The sequence below is a fragment of the Bison bison genome, unplaced genomic scaffold, assembly GCF_000754665.1.
Source record: "Bison bison bison isolate TAMUID 2011002044 unplaced genomic scaffold, Bison_UMD1.0 scf7180017864119, whole genome shotgun sequence".
NCBI lineage: Eukaryota > Metazoa > Chordata > Mammalia > Artiodactyla > Bovidae > Bison > Bison bison.
In genome coordinates, this window is record NW_011494691.1 from 1,461,264 (window position 1) to 1,468,010 (window position 6,747).

The window sequence follows — 6,747 nt, forward strand, 5'->3', positions numbered from 1 at the left end:
ATCAGAGTCTTTTCCAATGAGTCAACTCTTCGCATGAGGTGGCCAAAGTACTGGAGTTTCAGCTTTAGCATCATTCCTTCCAAAGAAATCCCAGGGCTGATCTCCTTTAGAATGGACTGGTTGGATCTCCTTGCAGTCCAAGGGACTCTCAAGAGTCTTCTCCAACACCACAGTTCAAAAGCATCAATTCTTCGGCGCTCAGCCTTCTTCACAGTCCAACTCTCACATTCATACATGACCACTGGAAAAACCATAGCCTTGACTAGACGGACCTTTGTTGGCAAAGTAATGTCTCTGCTTTTGAATATGCTACCTAGGTTGGTCATAACTTTCCTTCCAAGGAGTAAGCGTCTTTTAATTTCATGGCTGCAGTCACCATCTGCAGTGATTTTGGAGCCCAAAAAAATAAAGTCTGACACTGTTTCCACTGTTTCCCCATGTATTTCCCATGAAGTGATGGGACCGGATGCCATGGTCTTCGTTTTCTGAATGTTGAGCTTTAAGCCAACTTTTTCACTCTCCACTTTCACTTTCATCAAGAGGCTTTTGAGTTCCTCTTCACAAACTTAAATTCTGAAACTTTAAAAACCCCACTGATTTTAGACTTATGCTAGAGGTCACTTTTCCTTTTAAGTAGTCCATAAAAGTACAAGTAAAACTCAACTATGTAGGCTGCTAAATAAAGTTAAGAGCGTGTGAAAAGTACTAGGAAATTATATGTTTAGCTTTACTGAATGAATCATACTTAAATACAACTTTGCACAGGTAACTGTCTCAAGTTTGCAACAATGTCACAACTATATTGGCTTAAGTTACTTGCTACAAAGATATCCCCCAACTCACTGATTCTTAAAGGAGTTTCCAGAACTAAGAATCATACCATAAGGTAAGAGATGTTACTGACTGGCATGTGCTAAGCATCTGTGAACACAGCTGAAGCAGGAAAAGGTGTTGAAAAGAACGTTTAATTCAATGTATTGAATTAAAGTAATGGTTGCAAGAGTGGAAGTTGGGGTGGGGCTGCTGCCCCTTGAGACACTATGATTAGAAACACTTCTAGGATTTAGGGGATGGAGCTACATACCCCTCAACAAGCAAGACAGTCCCACAGACTGAGAGCTGTCCTCAAGTTACTTTCAAATATCCAAGTGGTCATTCACATAGATAAAAGCCTATTTACAGCTAATCCCAGAATTTAGTTTTATATTACAATGCTATGCTAAGTCACTTCAGTCGTGTCCGACTCTGTGCGACCCCATAGATGGCAGCCCACCAGGCTCCCCCGTCCCTGGGATTCTCCAGGCAAGAACACTGGAGTGGGCTGCCATTTCCTTCTGCAATGCGTGAAAGTGAAAAGTGAAAGTGAAGTCGCTCAGTCGTGTCCGACTCTTAGCAACCCCATGGATTGCAGCGTAGTAGGCTCCTCTGTCCATGGGATTTTCCAAGCAAGAGTACTGGAGTGGGGTGCCATTGCCTTCCCCGTTGTATTACAATACAAATCATGAAATATGTTTTGCCATTTAATATACACATAATTTCCCTGGAATGCATACATCATAAAAACTATGAGAAGTCTGAATTCTCATGGCTTTTCAGAGTATCTGTATTATGTCTGCATTTTTGATGGATATTTTTTACTGTTTTTTTCAGTACTTTAAAGCTGTCACTTAGCTGTCCTCTGGCTTGCATGGCTTCTCTGCTGTAACTCTTATCTGTGTTTATTTGTATAGAATGTTTCTCTTTTCTTTGGTTACTTCAACAGTTTCTCTTAGGAGAAGGACGTTTGAATTTGATGCCTTATGCAGGTTTTTTAAGTGGCAGGTGTTTATCCTGCTTGGTGTTCTTTAAGTTTCTTGCACCTCCAGGTTGATGTCTGGCATTAATTTCAAATAATTCTTGATTATTTCCTCAAATATTTCAACATTTCTTCTGTCCTCTTCCAGGATTCCAATTATGCATGTATTTAAATGTGTTAGAATCGCCAAGCTCTTCTTTTTTTAAACTCTTTGTGTTTCACTTGGATAATTTCTGATATCTACAAATTCACTGATTCTTTCTTTGGTTGTGTCAGATCAACCAATGAGCCCAAAGGCATCCTGCAATTTGTTACTATGTAGTAAAATTTCTGACATTTCCTTTTGATTCTTTCTTATAGTTTCTATCTTTCAGCTGAAACTACCCACCTGCTTTTGTATGCTGTCCACTTTTTGTTCATACCTTTAACATCAATTATAGTGACTATAGTGAAGTCACTCAGTCGTGTCCGAATCTTTGCGACCACATGGACTGTAGCAGTATTCCTTGCCAGGAATTTTCCAGGCAAGAGTACTGGAGTGGGTCGCCATTTCCTTCTCCAGGGGATCTTCCCAACCCAGGGATCGAACCGGGGTCTCCCGCACTACAGGCAGATGCTTTACCGTCTGAGCCACCAAGGAAGCCTCTAACATCAATTATAGTCATTTTAAATTCCCTTATCAGATAGAAGCACCTGTGTTAGCCAAAGAGTAATCCTGGTGATTGCTCTTTCTCTTGAGAATGTTTGTCTTTTGTATGTCTTGTAATTTTTTGCTGAAAGTGGGACATGTAATAGGACAGCAGAGATAGAGGTAAGTAATTTTTGTGAAGGGAAATGGGTACATCTTTTCTTTGCTGAGTCTTTAGTGCAGGATGTTAGGAGTTGGGCTGAGTTTATGATTTGCTGTTGCTATGGTTACCCCCGGAGAAGGGAATGGCAACCCACTCCAGTATTCTTGTCTTGGAGAATTCCAAGGACAGAGGAGCCTGGTCCATACTCTTTGGTTCATGAGGCTGCAAAGAGTCAGACATGACTGAGCAACTAATACTTTCACTTTTGTGGTTTTATCCCCACTGTATTACAGGCTTCAAATATCTACAGAACAGCTTCTGTCTAGGTTGAGAATGGTTTATTAAAGCAATGTCTATTTGATTCTTTGCCCTGTGCCTCTTTGCATAATCTTATTCCTCATCTTGTACTATTTTGCAGTTGCTTGTTATTCACAGTTTCTTAACTTAGTGGCAGGGAGGTGGGGCTATAGTCTCTGTTGTCCTGATTAAGGTTTAGTCCTAGACATACATTGTGTCTCTGGATCTCAGAGGTGTAATTTTCCTGTTTCCCCAGCCTGGAATTTTGGGCTTGGTCCCCCTCCCTCAAAAATATGCTCTCCCCAGTTTCTATCTTCCCTCAGCTCACCAACAGGGCCTGCTGGCAGAGATGCCATTCTCTCTAAAGATTAAGGTTTTTATTCTATAGGAGAGAGAGAATCAAGAGTTTTTTGCACCTCCTGAAAACTCTGCTGCTCTTCTCTGGGTCAGCACCACAACAGACACTCCCCAGATCTCATTCCAATCTTTCCTAGGAGTACCCAGTGAACAATGTAGATAAAGAAGTGAGCTCAGCCTTCATCAACTTGTCAGCTATTCAAGCTGAATGCTCTTTATCAGTGTCCAGCTGTGTCTACTTAAGGTGAAAGTGAGTTCATACGTACTCTTTCTCTCCTTAAATTTCCGGCCACTGGTTTGCTCTGTGGCCTCAGCAACTTAATAGGTTCAAAAAAAAAAAAAAAAAAATCATGAATTTGAAGTTAGTCCAATTCTTTTTTGATCCTACAGTGGAACCAAAGGCTCTTTTTGTCCCAGGGCCAAAGCCAGAGGTGGTTATACTAATTTATAAACTATTTCAGGGTAGTAAAGGAGCTGTTACAAATTATTTGAAATAAAAAGGAGGTCTTTACTGGGTTTGATAAAGTTGAGAAACACTGACTTAAAGGATCTTTTTGAAAACAACTCCCATCTAACCACTAATAAGCATTACGGTAAACATTTAGGCCTAAAACTATTAGTAGCAACAAAATTTTTGATAGTTTATCTGCTTAGATGTGCCTCTATTTTACTAATTTTAAGTAATCAGTCAGAGAAAAATGGGAAAGGTATGTGCAATGGAAACCTCAAATTCAAGTAGAAGTAGTTTAGGAATATAGCCAAATTAGTTAAAACAGAGTTTTAAATTTCAACTATAATTTAGTATCTATCTCCCTTCTACAAATTCGATAACAAAGCCAGTATTGTTTCCTTCCCCCTAAGCAACCAGCTTCTATTTATTTGTGGATAAAGTTAATTCTTAAAAATAACTCATCCTTTTCATAATTGCATAACTTTTTCCCTTATAACGTTCATATATTTTACTGTTTACTACTGCCAGTTTAGAAAAAAGAGGAATATCCATTACCTCCCGGTGGAATACAAATTGTGGTATTTTTCCATGAACTAGACTATAGAATGTAAAATTCCTATCTCTTAATAACCCTCTGACTCTACTTTTCCTCCATTAATATGTGCCACTTCCTGTTTTCAAACAAAGAATATAATGTAAGATTTCTAAACCAGGATGGGCTTACATTCATTCCATTGTGATATTAACCCCACAAGCCAAGTTTAAGATACAGCTGCTTAAACTGTTTCACATTACATTTAAAATGTTAACATGATCTTACATTATATGCTAGTCAAACAATAAAGCACTTCTAAAAAACAGTGAAATCAAGTCTTTTGGGGACACTCAATTATTGACGAGTTTTTTAAAACCTCTTTTTTTTTTAAAGGCAAGTCCTGTTTCATTTCCCCATAAACTCACAGAGTACTGGTAATATACCTAACACCTGTAATTTCCTTAGGCTCTCTAGACTACTTTCAAACCTAGAAATCTGTCAGATCCATCAACCAAGAAGAAAACACAGTAAGACAATCTTTGGGACAGGTCCTAAAAAAATATTCTGAAATTTAACTTTTCACCCAAGACTCTACACTCCAAGACGCTCAAAATAACTCTACAGTATAACCTCCTTCACAATGGGCAACAGCCATCAGGTAGAAGCCCAAGGGGAATCAGGGTCGGATCAAAGGGAAAGGCAGAGAGAGGAACCGAGAAATCTCTAACTTCGGGAAACCACTGCCACATTTGGGGAAGACTTCTAATTTTCTCCCCTAAGCAATCTGTAAAGGAAAGTCTCACAAGAGAGGTTACCTTAACACCCTACACGATTTAGGGGAGGACACTTTTTAAGTGTAGAGTCAAATCCGCGTTTGACTCTAAGTCCCACTTCACCCATCTAAAGGCCGCATTCAGAGACAAAATCACAGCAGCGGAGGAAAGGCCCCTATGAACAAGCTCTCGTGGAAAAGGGAAACGCTGAGGGGAGAAAAGGAGAAAACTTCATTTTGGAAAAGGGAGGGGCTGGAGAAGAAACGACGCGGGTGCTCCCCATTTCCTAACAAAACGAAACAAAGCTACGCAAATAAAGTTAAAAGTCTATGCAATACTTGGCAGGAAGGAGGGTCACTGACCCACGGAAACAAGAGTTCCAGGCATCTAGCAGGAAGAGCGCTCAGACTAGCAGGATGAAAGGGAATCCGGAGGGCGGAGCCCAGAGGGCTGCAAACCCAGAGGAATAAGGGCTGAGCGGGGTAAGGATGTGCAGAGTGCAGTGCGGGGACCGTGGTGGGAAGAAACCGAGAAAACGAGGCGAAAAGAGGGGTGGGACTGAACATGGCAGGGCTCTGGGTGACTGTCACTCAGAACCGCAGGGGGGCAGGCAGGGTGGGGGTGGCGGGGTCCGACTATAGGAACCTGACCAGCAGCCTGGGGGGAGGGTAATCTGATTTCCTGAACTGCTGGAGATTGCGGCCCTCTACCACCCTTCCTTCTCCCTGCCCTTGGCGGCCCAAGTCCTCGCAGCGTGGCGAGGGGATAAAGCAAAGCTCGAGTCCGGTGCCCGTGGTGATTTACCTTCGCGGGAGGCTGGAGAGGCTCCAGCCCGAGCTCCTCCTGCCGCCGGCTCAGCGTCCAGAGTGGGATGAGGTGTCCTCCGGCCTCCTCCCCTACACCACTTCCCCTTTCCCCGCCGAAGCCCCGTAGCTCCACTGCCGCGGGTTCCTGGTGCCGCGGCGGCGCTGCCTCCCCGCCCCCTCCACCTCCTCCCTCTGCCTCTCAGAGGCTCACTCTGGAGGCCGCCATCTTCGCTCAGGCTGTGAGGACCGCGCTCCAGTACGCCTGCGTCGCCCTTACCCAGAGTGTCACGAGACCCAGTCAGCTGATTTCAGTTCTTCCGCCGCCTGTTCCACCCTCTTGTATGCATTTCTCCGCCCTCCCCGTCGTTTTCGCCTGCTTGCCATGAGATTCCGCGTTCAGCTGGCTGGCTGGTAGACACGCCTTCCTCCCCAAACGTAGTTGAGACATGCGCAGAATCTCCAGGAAGATGGTGGGAGGAAGACTCCACGCCCCGCGCGAAGGGAATCTGCATCTCAGCCTGTGGCTTTGAGTTCTGCTCGTGGTCGTTGTGCGGAACAGGTTATGCACTCTTAATCTCATGAAGTGTTGTTTTAAAGCATTTACCCAGTCTTTTCTTGAAATGCCGTGGAGTATCCGCGGGAAGATCTATACCCCGTTTGCTGGATTGAGAGCCAGCAGTTTCACTAGCTACTGAGACTCGCAGAAGACAGCTGAAAAGAGTTTAAATATGGGTTGGTTTGGGAAGTCACCGAGACCAAAGCTTCGGAAGTACAGACGGCGTTTTCCTGCTGGGAGTGCCAGAAAAATAATAGTGATAGCTCCCATTTATTGCTAATCACGTGTCAAGGGGTTTGCTTAGTTAATCCTCAACACTGTGGAGTAGGAATTATCCTTGTTTTGCAGGTAAACTGAGGCCCCTCTACACAGTAGGGGACTCAAGG

The 6,747-nt window shown here is 43.4% G+C and overlaps 1 protein-coding gene across 1 annotated transcript in view; it reads right to left on the reverse strand.

Moving 5' to 3' along the window:
• The window catches only part of DNAJC13 (DnaJ (Hsp40) homolog, subfamily C, member 13), a 163,408-nt gene extending 157,345 nt beyond the window's left edge, over positions 1 to 6,063 (reverse strand). The window contains exon 1 of the mRNA XM_010839582.1: positions 5,804 to 6,063. The gene's annotated coding sequence lies outside the window, so the exon portion shown is untranslated. The remainder of the gene's footprint in view (positions 1 to 5,803) is intronic.
• Between the last annotated feature and the right edge of the window lie 684 nt (positions 6,064 to 6,747).